Source organism: Pan troglodytes, chromosome 9 (genome assembly GCF_028858775.2).
Source record: "Pan troglodytes isolate AG18354 chromosome 9, NHGRI_mPanTro3-v2.0_pri, whole genome shotgun sequence".
Classification (NCBI taxonomy): domain Eukaryota; kingdom Metazoa; phylum Chordata; class Mammalia; order Primates; family Hominidae; genus Pan; species Pan troglodytes.
Genome location: NC_072407.2, coordinates 121,913,977 through 121,931,688, shown reverse-complemented (window position 1 = coordinate 121,931,688; position 17,712 = coordinate 121,913,977).

Here is a 17,712-nt window from a genome sequence, read left to right as displayed (position 1 = left end):
AAAACATCAACAACTACATGTTGGAGGGCTAACTTCATAGTGTATTTTGCTGGGCACTTTGAAGACAGCATCTCACATAGTTCTCTTAGGGTCCCTATTTTGCACATAAGGAAACTGAAGCTGTGATAGGTTCATACTTTGCCATGAGTAACACAAATCTTAAGCCAGGGCCAGCCCCAAAGCCTATGCTCTTAACCTGAAGACAACCTGCCACTCAAAATGTATAACTAAACAGACAAGACCAAGTGCTAACATTTTATGCTGGGCGAATATGGGTACTATTTGGACTGAAGGGCAAGAGAAGGGAGCTTAGGGAGGGAGCATGTGTTGAATCCCTTCCTTCCTGCCTGCCTGCCTTGGTCTCAGCCCCTGCTGGAGTGAGCATTGAGCAAAGTGTAACATATACCTCTGGGGTTTTTGTTTTTTTGACATAGGGTCTGGCTCTGTTGCCCAGACTGGAGTGCAGTGGCATGATCATGGCTCACTGTAGCCTTGATCTCCTGTGCCCAAAGGATCCTTCCATCTCAGCTGGAACTATAGACACATGCTGCCATGTCCCACTAATTTTTTTTGTTTTAATTTTTTGTAGAGATGGGGTCTCGCTATATTGCCCAGGCTGCTCTCAAACTCCTGGGCTCAAGTAATCCTCCTGCCTTGGCCTCCCAAAGTACTGGGATTCTAGGCATGAGCCACCATGCCCGGCCCAGTATATACCTTTGTTTACGTGTCTACCACGTGGCTGGAGTGGAGCTCTATGAGGACAGGTCTGGGACATGTTTCTTTAGTATCCAGCTGAGGTGTAACAAGAGTTCATAGCAACAAGTGCTTGCAGATGAGGAAGTAAGGCCCAAATAGGCTAAGAGGTCCTGAAACCCAGAACTCTTAAATTGTCAGTGGTGGCAGATCAGACATCTCCTGTGAGTTTGTAGAGGATGCTGTTTTTGAGTACAGTTGACCCTTGAACAACACAGATTTGAACTGTGCGAGTCCACTTGTATGTGAATTTTCTTTAGCCTCTGCCACCCATGAGGCAGCAGCCAACCCCTCCTCTTGCCCACCAGCCTACTCAACACGAAGAAGACAAGGATAAAGACCTTTATGAGGATCCACTTCCACATAATGAATAGTAAACATATTTTTTCCTCCTTATGATTTTCAAATAACATTCTCTTTTCTCTGGCTTGCTTTATTATAAGAATACAGTATATAATACATATAACATACAAAATATGTGTTAGTTGACTGTTTATGTTTTCAGTAAGGATGCAGGTCAACAGTAGGCTATTAGTAGTTAAGTTCTGAGGAAGGCAAAATTATACGCAGATTTTTGATCATGGCGGGGAGTCAGCACAGCCCCTTAACCCCTGCATTGTTCAAGGGTCAGCCATACAAACACCTTCCTAAAGTCTCTCCAATCACCCCACAAAATCACCTGATTTTTCTTCTTCCCTTAGGTCAGTTCTGCTACTGCCCCCTGCAATGTTAAGAGCTAAGAATGTAGAAGTCAAACTTGTAGCACAGGGAAGTCCAGGTTGTGCCTAAGTTTCATGACGCTCATTTTGTAGGTACCAAAACTGAGGTTCTGCAGAGGGCAATGCTACAAATGTAGACCTTTAGTCCTACTACAAGGCCAAGATCCCCCAGCAATAAGGTGGAAACAACAGCTCCACTCTCAAGGCTTAGACCTTCCCAGGGTCTTCTCCTGCCGAGTGAGTGGTGTGGGCCTACGCGCCACCAGATATGATTCGCCGTCAGGCTCGCGCTCGAGGAATGCAGGAGCTGACTGGGTGAGATGCTCGGAGCCAGCGTGCTCTGCACGTCCCTGGTGGCGGAGGAGATGGATTTAGATGGTCCAATTTTTGTGGCTACTTTCCATTTGTGACAGGGGATAGGCTTTCTATATATGGTAATGATGTAAAATTCCGTTTTAAAAAGCATTTAAGTAAAGAAAATGAGTCAATTTAGAGGCAAGAATGAAATAATGTGATTTAACTTTAGAGAAACAGAGATTGAAGGGGATCTGAAAAGGTACTCCTGCCCCAGAATTATCTCCCCCAGCAGTTCATGGAACTGGGACAAGGTGCTGCCCATTCTGGGAAGCTGCTGTTCAAGCTGCAGGCTTCCAGAGCCAAAGGCTGCCCAGTCTGATCCTCACTGCAGGAATGAAGAGATGGAAGCCCGACCACAGGTCACCGAGGGGGGAGTCACCAATGACAGCTTCTGAAAGAGCCTGGCTTTGATTCAGTTTCCCACTCAGAGCCAGGAGCTCAGGGCTTGGCTGATCCCCGCTATCCATGTCCCCTCAGTAAAGAGGAGAAGCTCTGGGCAAGGTTTTATGCACAGTGTGCTTTAAAACAACCGAGGGAGCCTTGAAACAATACATTTGACTGGGCCCCGTCCCCAGAGATTCTGATTAGGTGGTCTGATTTGGGGGCAAGATTCAGGGATGCTGTTCTTTAAAAATCTCCCCACCAGCCCCCCCTAGGCTGGAGACCAAGGTCCTGACATGAGATGCCTGGGCTGTACAGGACTCGGTTTACCCCATCCCCCTTCAGCATTCTCAAGGCTCATCCAGTCCCTAATCAGAAAGAGAAAAGAAACAGACAAGGGTAGGGGGTGAGGGGAGAGAGTGAAAGAGAGAGAGAGTGAGAGAGAGACAGAGAGGAGGAGCACAGGAGAGAAGACAGAGAAGAGAGAGAGTGAGAGGAAGGCAGCAGTCATGGCCTTCACACTTGGGCAGGTCTGGTTTAATTCCGGCTGCACCAGTGATATTTGCAGGAGGTGTTGCCCAGAAGATGTTTCTCAACTTCTTTGAGACTTGGTGACCTTGCTGGTTCAATAACGATAATATTAATCACTGTCTCATTAAGTGGTAGTGAGGTTTAAATGAGATAACCCACGTAAAGAGCCCAGCACAGTGAACAGCACACACTGAGCCCTCTGTACAGGCTAATTCTCAGCATCTTCATCTCTAACACAGGGCCAGAAGCCAGGATGATCCTGTTGTTAAGTGAAGCCAGAGACTCAGTTGGAACATTCTTCAGGGCAGAAAAGGAGTTCATTAAATGGCTCAGAATTAAGATGGGCAGGAGCTAAAGAAGAGTGAGACTTAATTCCCTTGCATACCCAGGGGAAGGGGTCTCTTTTGGAAGAGATTTGCATTGGCTTTAGTTGATTGCAATTACGCTATCCATTGCCATGCTGAAAATAAAATGAAACCCTAACAAAGTTCCAGGTTTAATTGAAATTTCCTGGGATCTGTTATTACATCGCTGTGATTGTTCTGTGCCACTAATGAGGCTGTGCTAGCTGATTATCCAAGTGTCTCTCCAGTCACTATTCCATTATTGCATTATTAATGATCAGATATGATTGTCACAGTCGATAGCTTGAACATCAAACAGGCAAGAGACAAGTCAGACAGCCAGGCAGACAGACAGATGGCAAGGGTGGGTGGGGCGGGGCAAGTGGGTAGGCTGGGCTAGCCGACAACCTGGTACCCAGGGTAGGCAGGGGAAGGGGCATGGCCATGTTAGTGTGATGAGGGGCTGAACTGAGGCGGGAGGCAGGGATGGAGGAGGCGGTGGGTGGGGCGTGATGATGGCAGGAACCAGTCCTTGCAAGTTGGTGAGTTCTAAGGGTCTATAGCTCTCAACTCTCCACTTATCTGGAGAAATAGCCAATGACTCTTGGTCAACAGACAAAACAAGAACTAGCATTTCTAGATCAATGAGGTCGCACAGCCTGGGAAATGGGAAAAGGTCAGTGTAAGGGGCAGGTCGCTCTTCCTTGGCCAGCCTCGGGGAGCATTTTGAAGAGCTGCTGAGCTCCTCTCCCCTTCTCTGACGAGCCTGGATGTCCACAGCGGGGACTTGGGGTGCAGTGAGAAGGGCTGGTGGGCCCTGGAAAAGGCTTTGGAACAGGAACATGGGGAGGCCTGTCCTTCCTAAGGCAGCCATGTGTCCCAGGCACTGTGGGGAAGACCTGCCCCCACCGGTGAGGTGGGCTCAACAGCGCCCTCTCAGCCTGCTTTTAACCAGTGACCTCCCAGCATCCCAGAATGACTGGAAGGGAGCCCACGTGTTGGTACTGAGGGAACTTTGAAGAGTTTTCTGGAAAGTACCAGCGTTGGCCTGTGCTAGTGGTCTTCTCTAGAGATAGTGGGGAGCTGGGCTTGGGGGCAGACTGAGGAGAGGAGCCCCTGCCCCTGCACATAAGCAGGAGGACTCTTTCAACTCTGGAGCACCCAGAGGTATCACAGCTGGGTTTCCCTGCCACTTGCCTTGTGGGCCTTTCCCCACCCTCTTTGAGGAGGCACCCTTTCCTGAAAACACCAGATAGGATGAGGTCATATTAGGCACTCGACGGCTGCCAAATTTCATTCTTCAAAGACCAGCGTTGCGCTAACGTGAAATGCAAGCCAGGACCAGGAGGGAGGAGGGGGCTGGACTGACGAAATGGAGGGGGAGAAACCCACATGCAGGAGAGAAGGAATTGACATTTGAACATGGTTTTGTAATCGGAAAATTGATCCCAAGGCTGCTCCCGCGCCCCAGTGATGGGCCGCTGTGGATGCTGTGGTTTCCCTGAAGCCCGTGGTGGGGGTTGCCTGTTCCGTCAGACTTGCTGCCTCCAACTCACTGTCTCCATGGCGAAGAGGCAAAGGGCTGGGGGCTCCTGCAGCCATGGTTTCCCTGGCAACACTCACCAGCAGGCCACCCCGGGCTGCACGTACCGGTTTGTCCCCACCACCACTGTGAGCTATTTTGGAGCAATGGAAGCCTTTGCCTGCACAGCCACCCACGGTCCCATGAACCCGCACACAGGAGCCCCCTCTGTGGGCTCCTGGCGCCCATCCACCCACGGCTCCCACCCAGAGCCTGTCCAGCCTGCAGGGAGCTGTGCTGAGCAGCCAATCACAGAGAGGCACTTGGGGAGTGTGGGATGCAGAGACCCCGGGGTAGGCACAGCCTGGACACCTCCTCCTCCAGCCCTCAAGCCGGAGACTGAAGAAATCCAAGGCGAGAGCTTGAATGAGGAAGATGCACTCACCACCACCTTGCAGTCCCCCTGCCGTGACCCAGGACCCGTCAGTAGTAAGGATTATGACGGACACCATCATCATAATGCCACCATACCAATCTTCTGTCCTCCTAAAGTAAGCAGAACTGTTATTATTATCATCCCAAGTTATAGAAGATGAAGCTGAGCCCCAGAGAAGTTAAGTGACCTACTCAAGAGTAGGACCACACAGCGAGAAATGGCAGGCTCAAACCCAGTATGCAGTGAAGTGTCCGGCCCTGGCTGTCTGGGAAGATCTTTACCCGCAGTGTGTTGGTCATGCTGTGTGCGTAGCAGGGTGGGGATTAAGGGCAGGGAATAGAGAGAAATGGTGGCCCTGACCTTGGGAAGCTCCCGGAGCATAGGGAACTTGCAAAGGTGTATGTATACTTGTGCCCTCAAACAGGACCACACACTGTTCTGTGGGCTCACAGGCAGCCGGGAGTGGGGAGGCTTCCCTTGCAAGGGATTGGTGGTCTGTGGAAGAGGCCTGGAGATGTGAAAGCAGCTGTTCCCTGGCAATGGGTTTCACCTGCTTCCAAGAACCCTCAAGAAGGGCTGAAGCTGCTCATAGGATCTACAGTTCCCACCACCGGGCAGCAGCCCCAGAGCTCCTTCCACGAGGAGCTCCTTGGGGCCAGGAGGAGGTGAGGAGTTTGCTGGTTGAGATCTCGGAGTGCACTGAGCTGAGACTGGGGAGAAAGCTCAAGTCTAAGAAGCCAGAAGTGGCAGCCTGGGCTGCGCTGAAAGCTACCACCAAAGGAGGCCTGGTGGGGCACAGAAAGTGGAATGGGTAAGGGGAAGAGTTTGAGACTCCTGTCTCAACAGGCTTGTAGCTGAGGACCAGGACAAGGAAGGTGACAGCCTTTCCACTTTCCCAGATGGGTTTCATGGGGGCCTCCCAGGAATGTGGAGGAGAGGGGCCTGTGGCTTTCCTGGTACCTGCTGGAGGCTATGGGAGAGGTGATGAAAGAGGGTAAGAAGCCCCAAGATGCTGGCCCCATGACACACCCAGAGCCCAGCACTGGCTCCACGCGGTGTGCGCCTAGCACAGGTGGTTCTCTGTGGCAAAATCAAGCCTCTCTCCCTTCTCTCGAAGAAGGATGCCCCAAGTCCCCCTACGCCTTTCCTGGGAGATCAGGGTCCATTTGTTCTTAATGTTCCCCTGAGGAGGGGGATTCCACCGTTCTCTCCTAGAAGCTGCTTTCCACATCTCACAATCTTTGTCAGAAAATTTAAATCAGCGGGTTTTCCACTGTCTCTTCTGTGCCAGGTAAAGGAATTCACACACACACGTTGTCTTGGGTGAGCCGCACCACAGCCCTGCAGGGCTGGGAGGGCAGAACCATGCCCCTTTCAGCCACCTGGAAACCCAGGCTTGGGCACTTTGAGTGAATCATTTCCTCAAAGGATGCAGTTTGCAAAGATTGGAGCTGAGATTTGAACCCAGGTCCTTTGCCTTAAGTCTCACATCCTGTCTCCCCGCAACTAGCCACAGCTCTTCCGGTAATCATGCAGTCTCTTTCCACTGTGGATGAAATAGGCAGCTCCAAAGCCCCTGGCAAACTCTGCAGCCACCTCTGGGGTGGGGACCAGCCGGAAATCTGACGGGGGAGCCTGCTGCCACTGGCCTGTGGCCCTCTGACCCACCCCTCGGCCAGTTGTTCAGCTCAGAATAGAAGATGGTCTGGAAGATTCCTCAATCCTTGTCACCGCCAATCCCTGCCCCTCTGCTCCAGCCTAGAAATGTTGAGTTGATTATATTCTGTGCTCAATCACCAGAAATAATCAATCTGTAATTAAGAGCATCCCCCGGCCCCCTCCAAGCCTTCCCTAGGCCTCCGCTCCTCCAGCCACACCCCACGCCTACCACCGCCACCACCACCGCCGCCCCCTCCCACCCGCCTTTCCAGCACGGAATCGTTTTAATGAGATTTCTCTGTTACAAATGACCGGTTTGTAATAATTATATTTTGTGCAGCAATCGTGGTTTAAAAATGATTTAAAGCAGGAAAGGCTCCAATTTATTAGGCATCAAATTTTCTATGGTGAACTTTTAACTGGAAGCCACTGCTCAGACACGGAGGGGGCCATCTCTGCCACCCTGGGCTGAGCAATAGTACTGAAATATTGATGGTTTGTGGATGGAAATGTAGCCGAGGAGATTTAACTTTTACTAAAATAAATGAATCTTGCAACAATAGCTTGGTGGTCCTGGGTGCACCACTCCCTGCAGTAGAGGAAATGGGTTGTAGGGGAGGAGAAGGAGAGGGGCCCCCACCCAGAACAAGGCAAGGGAAGGAGAATGAGGCTTTTTGGGACTCAGGGCCTGAGGTGTTTCCCACGCAAGGCTTTGCATTTTGAGGAGAATTATCGTTGCATACCCCTTTTAAATTCTGTGAAGAGCTTTGGTGAGAGCCATTGTGGGCAGCGTTTGGGACTTGTGACTCTGGAATTACCCTGGGTTCATACCTGGACCTTGCTATTTTCTACCTGTGTAACCTTGGGCAATGAACCCACCTTTCCAATCCCAGTGGAGAATTCCCTGAGATAACACTTGTAAAGCCCTTTGTCCAGGGTTGGGCATGCAACAAGCACTCAATAACTGACAAGTATCACTATCATTTCAATGACTTTGCATCTATTAACCCATGAGGGTGTCACTACCCTGTGTGGCACATACAGTGAGTGTCCTTGTCCTCATGGAGAGACAAAGGCCTGGGTAGGTGAAGTGCCGTCCCATGGTCATAATCTAAGTGGTGGAGTTGGGTCAGAGCCCCAGGCCTCTTCCAGCTCCCAGTTCCATTCGTATTAAACCGAGGGGAAATTTCCGGAGAAAGCAGGACTGCCATTGCAATTGAAAATAACAGCATGTTATTTTAAAATGCAGCTGGGGAGGTCCAGGTCTGAGATCAGGAAGGTCATCTTGGTATAGAAGGTGTCAGAGGAGAAGAGGTGATTGAGGGAGGCTGAGTGAGCCCCTCCCTTTCAGAACATAGAGGCTTCCATGCACCAGGGGAACAGCCTCTTGAGTCCACTGGCACCCAAGCCACGCCCTTGCCAGGGACAGCCTGGAATGGGGCTGCTTGTTTGCCACATCTCCTGAGGGCAGAATTTCTAGCTCATTCATCCTGGAGCTTCCTCTACTACCTGACTCCAAGAAGGGCACACAGTAGGTGTGCAACAACCTGAACTGCAGGCTTCACGAGGGCAGGAAGTGGGCCTGCTTTGCTTATTCCTATAGGCTAACCCAATGCCTGGCACATAGTGGGTGCTAAATAATAATACTGATAATGATAATGAGTGAGTGAGTGAGCAAGTGAATGAACAAGTGTTTGTTGCATCAGGTGGAATGGTCTCTCCTCTTCTGACCTCACCCTCTGGAGCGGGCAGTGGTGCCCACCCTTTCTGACAGAGGGGCAGTGACCCATGGGATGTGGACAAGGAAAAAAGCTTATTGCTCTGGCTTGCTGGGGCTGCATCCTGGGACTCTGGGACCCCAGCTCTTAGACCAGAAATGGAAAGAGTTACAGAGCTCCTCACCCCTGAAGCTCTGTTGTCTCAGGAGTCACTGGTGCAGGAGAGGGGTCAGTGGCCTCAGATGCTGGGAGGAGAAGAGGGCAAGGGAGGGTGCCCCTTCTCTGTCTGCCGGCTCAGCCCTCCAGGCTCTGGTCGTGCGGTGTCTTATCTTCCTGCTCATTCTTCTCATTTTCTGACCAGCTGCTGGGGCAAGAGGGACCTGGGCCTTCCCTCTGCTTGTGGGCACCTATCTGGGCTTGGGGAGGGTGGAGAGGGCACATGCCAGTCCCTGGTTGTGGAAAAGGACACTCCTACAGGCGGAAGCACGGAAACCCATCTTGTGAGATTCCCCCGTTGTGGCAAACACAGAGGGGGCTGGTGGTCGCCGGGGCGTCCCTCACTCCCTGTGTTTGAAATGGGTTTCAAACTGTTCTGAGAATCATTATGGAGAAAATCAAGGACCTCCTGAAGGGCAGGGGGACTCCAGGGAGCTGTTGGGAGGCAGAAGTCCTCTACCAGAAGACTTGAAGATGAAATGAACATGGTGCATCAGATGCGTTTTGAATGTGAATTCACGCGAGCCGCTTCTCCCTGCCGGGGAGCTGTGTGCCTCAGCAGTGGAGCTGGACCCTCCTTCGCCACCTTCTCCATCCTCACCTTGGCACCCTTTACTGGTGCCTAACCGACTCATGACCTCAGGGAGGGTTTTGCCAGCACAAAGATGCTTTCCAGGGGCTCTCCTCCTGGGACTTGGAATAATGCAGTGTAAACCTCGCCACGTTTAACAGCAGACACCGCGTTTCTCACTACAGCTTTGTCCCTAACTGGCTGCATGACTCCGGACTAGTCACAGGCTCAGACACTCAGTCCTGTCTTCTGCAAGGTGGGGACAATAACGACGGCACCCCCTTCCTGGACATTCCTGCCCTGGGAGGCCTCATGAGCAGAGGCCAAGGCGTTTCCTCTTTGCTCCCTCAGCCCAGCACAGAGCCTGGCCCAGGGGAAGTGCTGAAGGATGAAGGGTAATCAGGAGGGGCAGATCAGCGGCCCCATGGGATAGTGTGTAAGCGCTCCCACACAGGCAGCCTCAAGGGGACCCTTCTGCCCCAGTCTGTGTCTGCCTCCATGGCCTTTCTTCTCTAGGCATTTCTGAGTCAGGCAAATCTGCTCTGCCCCCTTACCTCCTTCCCACATAGCCCTCTCCTCTTCCCCATCCAACAGACCTGCTGCAGCCCCTCCCTTTCCTGTCCAGTTATTTTTCCATCTCCACAACCAGATGCCAGCCTGTCTGTCTGGTCCCCCCAGGCCCCTACTCCATTCCTCTGTGTTGGCTCCTCCCGCCTCACCAACCTGTCTCCTGGGAGTGGGGGCAGCCTGCTGGCCACACCTCTGGACCCAGCCTGTCCACTCTCTCCTGGACTCTGCATGGGCCTCCAGTGCAGGCCCCTTCTGGACGTCCTCTCCCTGTCAGCCAGAGTGAGCCTTCTGAACTGAAAGCCTGACTGTGCAACTCCCTTGCTTAAAGTCCTTCAGAGACTTAGCCGTTATCTTTTTGTTTAGTGAGTTAGTCACCAGGTGCTCGGGATAAAGTCCTAACCCCTGGACATATACACAAGGTCCTCTGTGACCTGCCCTGGCCTCGAGCTCCTGCGCCTCCCTAGGCTCCAGGCATGCGGGGCTGCTTGCAGGTCCCAGAGTGCTCTGAGCGCACTCGACAGCTTCCTGCTGCACTCTATCTTCTCCCTCTTGCTCCACCTGCCCATTGTGGCTCCATTAACTCATCTTTTAAGACTCAGTTGTGATATCATCTCCCGCAAGAAACCTTCCCCGAGTTACAAGGCTCCTTCATATTCAGCCATGGGCTTCTACGGCATCTCTGCGTGTCCCAGCATACTTGCCATTCTGTAAGCTCTGAGCATGACCCACCAGGCTCCCTCTCCTCTGTGAGCACCACGAGGGCGGGTCCATAGCTTATTCCTCATCACACCACCAGCACCCTGTGCTGGGTCTAGGTGTTTGTGTGTCCCTAACAGTCATACGTTGGCATCCTAGCCTCTAGAGTGATGGAATTAGGAGGTGTGGCCTTTGGGAGGGTGGGGCCTCCATACACGAGAATAGTGCTTTTATAAAAGAGCCCACAGAGATCCCTTGCCTCTTCCACCAGATGAGAACACAGAGAGAATGCCCTCACCAGACACCAAATTTGCTGGTGCCTTGCTCTTGCACTTTCCAGCCTCTAGAACTGTGAGGAATAAATGTCTATAGTTTATAAGCTACCTAGTTTGTGGTATTTATTTTATAGCAGCCCAAATGGACTAAGACACCCTGCATACAGTAGGTTCTCACAATAGGGATTTTGAATGAACAACCACATCCATTGACCCTTGTTTTTCTTTATTCTTAAGTATATTTTTAAGTTGTATGCCCTGCAGCAGGGGCAGGCCTACTGAATAATGACAGGTATGATTAATTAAGTACTTAGTATTTGTCGAGCATCTGCTAAATTCTTAACATTTATTAACATTCTCATTAAATCCTCATTACCTGAGGTAGGTACTACTGTGGGTAATTATCTCCATTTTCCGCATAAGGAAACGGAGGCTGAGAGGGGTTGGCTACCTTGCCCCAGACCACACAGTGAATGACTGTTGAAGCCTGCACTTGAACCCAAATGTGTCCAACTCCAAGGCTCGGGCACTTAACCACTGGGCACACTGTCACCACCCACCCCTGGAGGAGCCCCCCGGCCTAGCCCCTGAGAAGCCAGTGTCAGATGGGAGGCAGCTCGGCTGTCCTGGCCCCTTACCATGTCTTGGCATCTGCAGTGCTCTGTGGTTGCTGTCCCTCTGTGCCAGGCACCCCCTGCACACACATCAGAGGGAAGGCTTGTCACTCCAAGTCCCAGCTGGCTTCTTCCTGGGACCGGCCCAGCTGTGGCACAGGAGGCGGTGGTGCTGTTTCCTCTTGCGGGCGGTGGGCGGGGAGGGTGAGTCTGGGCCCCGCTCCCCACTGGCTATCTGTTGAATGACAGCAAGCCAGAGTGTTTGGGTGGGTGGTGAGCTTTGAGGGCCCACCGGAGACTGTTAATTTTGGCTCTGAGTCCGCAGTGGAGCTAAATGACTGGAAAGCTCCCTCGAGAGGGACGTGTGCAGCCAAGGCAGCTGCAGCTCTGATAGCTCCACCGTCTGCCAGCGCCGAGATCAAGTCACTTACTGGGCGTCCTGGCGGGAGCAGCTTCTGTATCCAAGCTGGGAGGGGCTCCGAAGCCAATCACTGCCCCGTGGGGGGCCAGCAGTGTTAGATGCAGAGGGAAAATGCTTCAAAGCCTTCCAGGGCCCCAGGAACTCGCACAATCTTTCCAACTAGGGAACTCATCTGGGAAGCAAATTCCAGGAGTAAAGAGGTGGATTTCTTCTGCCTCATTTCCAGGGAGGAACTGGCCCCAGGCTGGGGGTGGGGTCTCGTGGGGTGGGTGAGTGTCTTTCCAGACTCTCCCCATGTGTCCGACAGGGCAGCCCAGCAGGGCCTGTGCTTCTAACTTTCTGAGTAGGATTGGATTCCAAGAAACAGGAACCAGAATTTGTCAGAAATGCCTCCTGGAGGGAGAGTTTGCCCCCAGAGTGGGTATGCTATTATTGTACTATTGTCGCACCTTATACTTGGGCTTATATTTGAATACTTAGAAAGAAATCAACACCATGCAGAGGAGATCGCTGGGGACTCAGATTCACAGGTCTGCAGTGGGGTCTGAGAACTTGCTTTTCTCACAGCTCCCAAGTGATGCCGATGTTGCCTGTCCTGGATAATGTGGCTTCACCCTTTACTGGCTAGAACACATCGTTGAGTCTCTCCAAGGCTCATTCCCTCACATGTAAAATGGTCATGACAATAGCCACCTATAGGCTGCCGAGAGGATTAATGAGCTACCATATGTAAAGTCTCAGTGAGCTGGGGAAGACCCTGTGGTAAAGCACCTGGCACGTAGCAGGTGTTCAATACAGGTGCCTTCTCTTCCCTCAGTCGAGATGATTTTGCACTCTTAATTTCATCTGAGCCAGTGAGGCGAGCAGAACAGGAATTGCTCACCCCTATTCTACAGATGAGGAGCCGCTAGTGCACTGACTTAGTGGCTGAGGTAGACCCCAAGATTCTTGCTGAAAGCTCAGTGTTCTTCCCACCACAACACTTTTTTTTTCTGGTCAGATGAGAGATTTATGTGTCTACCAGATGAGGAGCAAGTCGATACTAATGATGAAAACCCTAACAATACTGCAGAAATCTGTGTGGGACTCTCACTGGGCACATAGCCACAGCCGGCCTTCTGGAGTCCTGGGAGACAGCTCGGAACTTGGAAGACAATGTTCCATTACATGGCTCCCCTCTGGGCCTGCCTGTATATTGATCTCAACAAGCATTTCAGGGAAGAACAAATGCTGGGGCCATCTTCCCCCATGGGGAAGGAGGCAAGCGGATCAGAGATGAAAGGTAGAGCTGCTGTTGTCCCGTTTGTGGCCCAGGGGCCTGTCTTCCTCCCTGACCCCAGCCATCAGAGGTATCTAGATAGACAGGGCTCAGAGAAGACAGCAGGAGGGACTTCTGGCCAGACTCCACATCTGTCTGCCACAGCTCTGAGGGGCTTGGAACGATTCAGCACATTCTTCCCTTCTTCCCCAGCCTGCCCAGCCACATGCTGGCCATGGCCTCTCCAGCTGCCCTCTCCCTTGCTCTGGACGAAACCTGGGAAAAACTGTCTGGGGCCCCTGGAGTTTCTGATGCATTATGTCATTTACCTCGTCAGGCATTCTCACTCACAGATGTCAGTCCCAGTAGTCAGAAAAGCAAATGGAGCCCTAGAAGACAGCAGAGGGCACACTGGATCCCAGGCTGGGGATGTGATCTTGCAGCCTGTGTGATGTCTTGGGGTTGAAACCTGCTCAAGCCAAGGCCTCCAGTTCCCATTTGGACTCTGTCATAAGGGAATTCCACATGGCATTCCTGGATTTCACATTTCCATTTCAGCTATTTGTGAGTGTCCTCAAAGTCTTCCATCTGCAGCCATTTGTCATTTTGCTGAGACAGGAAACTGAGCCCCATGTGCCATGAGGCTGGTGAAGAGCAGCAAGCTTCAGTCATCAGGGAGTCAGGCCCAGGCCCCCTCTGCCTCTCAGACCAGCTAGGTTTGTTTTGTTTTGTTTTGTTTTTTGTTTTTGAGACAGGATCTCATTCTTGTTGCCCAGGCTGGAGTCTGGAGTGCAGTAGCACAATCGCAGCTCACTGCAGCCTCAACTTCACAGGCTCAGGTGATTCTCTCACCTCAGGCTCCCGAGAAGCTGGGACTACAGATATGTGCCACCAGGCCCGACTAATTTTTTTGTATTTTTTTTTAGTAGGGATGGGGTTTCGCCATGTGGCCCAGGCTGGTATTGAACTCCTGGGCTCAAGTGATCCACCTGCCTTGGCTTCCCAAAGTGCTGAGATTACAGACATGAGCCACCATGCCCAGTCCTGTCTTTGTTTTATAGAGGAGGAAATGAAACCACTGTACGGCATTGTGTGGTTAAAAATATGGAGATGCATTCACAATAGCAAAGTCAGAGAACCAACCTCGGTTACCATTCACTGATAACTGGATAAAGGAAATGTAGTGTGTGTGTGTGTGTGTGTGTGTGTGTGTGTGTGTGTGTGTGTAAAATGGAATACTATGCAGCCATGAAAAAGAATTTAAAAGAATGAAATCATGTCTTTTGCAGTAACATGGATGGAGCTGGAGACCATTATCCTAAGTGAAATAACTCAGAAACAGAGTTACATACTGCATGTTCTTACTTATAAGTGGGAGCTAAACAATGGGTACACATGGACATAAAAAGATGGAAACAATAGACATTTGTGGCTCCAAAAGGGGAGTGGGGTGGAAGGAAGTGAGGGTAGAAAAATTACCTGGGTGCATGGGTGCACCAGAAGCCCAAACCTCACCATTATGCAATAGATCCATGTAACAAACCTGCACATCTGTTCCCTGAATCTATAACTATAAAAAAGAAAGAAAACGTGAAGATAGAAGACACCCTTAGGTTTCCTGTTTCTCAAAAAGGCTCAGGGTCTCCTGTACCTTATTTTTAGAGACTCCCCAAGACTTGTGGAAAAGGAAGAAACGACGAAGACTAGACTCTTGTTGTAAAGTTCACAACATCGGCGGCGTTTCTAGAAGAAACACCCAGCCTGTCTCCTTTCCAGTTATGAGGTCCAGGAAAGAGACATCACAGCCCCAGGGAGCCCCTTCCACCAGGTCAGGGACTAGTTTGCCACTAGATTCCTCAAATATTCCACTAGAAGAGCATGGCTTTGGCGGGGCACCAGCCCCCCTAAGATCTTAGACTACCTGCACCCCAACTGTCAGACTGTCCCCTAGTTAGCTCCAGCACCACCCCAGGCAGGGGCACGTGCTCCAGGTCCTGCCATCAGCATAACGACCCAGTCTGACATGCACTTTACAGTCATGAAGCACTTTTACCTGTGTTGTCTCACTGGACCCACACAACAAAGTAGAGTAGGATGGGTGTCTGTCTTAGTCCTTTCAGGCTGCTATAATGAAGCATCACAGATTGGGTGGCTTCCCAGCAACAGACATTTATATTTCTCACCACTCTGGAGGCCTGGACATTCAAGTTCAAGGCCCCAGCAAGTTTGGTGTCTGGTGAGGAACTGCTTTCTGGCTCATAAATGGTGGTTTGTCTCAGTGCCCTCACATGGCAGAAGGGCAGAAGGATAAACAGGCTCCCTTCAGCCCTTTTACAAGGGCACTAATCCCATTCAGGAGGGCTGCACCCTCACGACCTAATCACCCCCAAAGGCCTTACCTCCTAACACCATCACTTTGTGGGGATAGGATTTCAACATAGGAATTTTTGAGTGACACAAACATTAAGACCATAGCAGTGTTGTTATTGCCAATGTACAGATCAGAAAACCAAGGAGCAGACACTGGGCATCTTGCCTAAGTCATAGGAAGAAAGTGGGGACTCCAACTGAGGTCTTCCAAATTGTGTAACAAACACCACCTTCTCTTAATAATCTACCAGTGCTCCCCATGATACCTGACAAAATGCAGAACGCCTTCATGGACGTAATCTCATTTTAATCTCATAACAACCCTGTGAGGCAAGCAGCAGTAGGTGCTATTATCCCCATTTTACAGGCAGAGAATCTCATGTGCTCAAACTGTGTACAGGTAGTTCTTTTTAGGGTAGGAGCGGGGGCAGGTTAGATGTCAGAAAATTAAAGAGAGGGCAGAAGCTGTGTGTCCAGCCAGACCTAGATATCCTACTTAGAAACATTCTTGCTACAGCAATTTTATCACTTTCACAGAAGGCTGTTAACTAAATGAATCATCCTTGCTGAATAGGCTTTGGGGGTTCCCTAGGGCAGCACAAAGATCCACATCTTTGTACAATCTTTGTGCCACATCTAAACTTCTGGAAAATTGCAATGCCCCCATCTTCCCTCCCCAACAGTTCAGGTGCCTGCTCCCAGCTTGGGCATCTTCTCTTGCCTACCTGGAGACAGCACTCTGGCCAATGAGTGTGTCTTGGCATTTTACAGCACCAGGCAGGGGCAGGACCTCACGTGAAGTGAGTGGGAGCGCGGGGTTGGGCCTGCCTGTGTGCCGTGTGTGTGCCTATATGCATAACAATGAACACAACAACCTCAGTCCCTGTGTGCACAGATGTTTCCATGTGTGTGCAGCGCTGCATGTGTCCACCTGTGAACCTGTGACCAATGGACATGGACCCCCACCCAGGGTCCCTAGTGTAGGAGTGCCCAGCCACCTCCTTCAGCCCCGGCTTGTCTCATCCCCGCAGCCTGCTGTGGTGGTGAGTTGTCAAATGCGAACATCAGCTGCATAGCATCTTTATGAGGAGGCCAGGACAGGCAGGTAATTTATCAAACATTACTTAAAATAGTCCCCCAGCCTCTCGCTCCCTCTCTCTTGTTGCTGTCTGATTCTTGATTGTTTCTTCTTTCTGTCTCTTGTTTTTCTGCCTGGAGATTGACAGCCCCCTGCTAATACAGCCTTGGAGACGCCACATACTGGTGGAACCGACACCTCACTCTGCCTCAGCCTCCATCCCAGAACTAACTGCTCCACGCTGACTCCAGCGGTACTGCAGTGCTCCTGTCTGCATGCCCCTGGGGCCGGCTGATGGATGAGGCCACATCCCCCGCACTGCAGAAAGCTCAGGAATCAGGGGCACATGCACTGTGATCTGCTGAGTTATGGACTAGCTAATAAGACTCCTCCTGACATCAGCGAGCCCTTGACTGTCCTATTTTTGCCCTGTTTCCAATTCTCTGGCCTTTTAAGCAGGCCCATGTCTTGTGACTGGATGAGCCAGTCTGCTGTCCTCTGAAGAGATGTAAAGAGAATGAGATGAATTAGCATTCTCTGTCATTTCCACTTCCAAGACGAAGCAACTAAGGCCAGCCAAGGGAAACAGAGTTTATTCTTGGGAAATGTTTAAGGACCTACTCTTTGCCAATTACTGTACTAGGTTCATGAAACTATTGTCTCATTTAATTCTGTGCAATCGATGTGATCTCCGTTTTATAGAAGAAAAAGCAAGCCTCCAAAGAGGTCAGTGGCCTGCCTTAGGTCAGTGTGTCAGTCAGCATTCAAAAATGGACTCTAGGCTGGGCGTGGTGGCTCATGCCTGGTAATCCCAGCACTTTGGGAGGCTGAGGAGGGTGGATCACCTGAGGTTAGGAGTTTAAGACCAGCCTGGCCAACGTGGTGAAAACCCGCCTCTAGTAAAAATTCAGAAATTAGCTGGGCGTGGTGGCAGTTGCCTGTAATCCCAGCTACTTGGGAGGCTGAGGCAGGAGAATCGCTTGAACCCAGGAGGCAGAGGTTGCGGTGAGCCGAGATCGCACCAATGCACTGCAGCCTGGGCAACAAGAGTGAAACTCCATCACAAACAAACAAACAATAAAAAAAGACTCTAGCTAACTTAAACAGAAAAGAAATTTGGGAGCAAGATATTGATAGCTCATGGAATATACAGGGAGCTTAGAAAACATGTATGATCCAAGATGGTTAGAGTCAGGGCCAGGACACACAAGGAAGAGCCCATT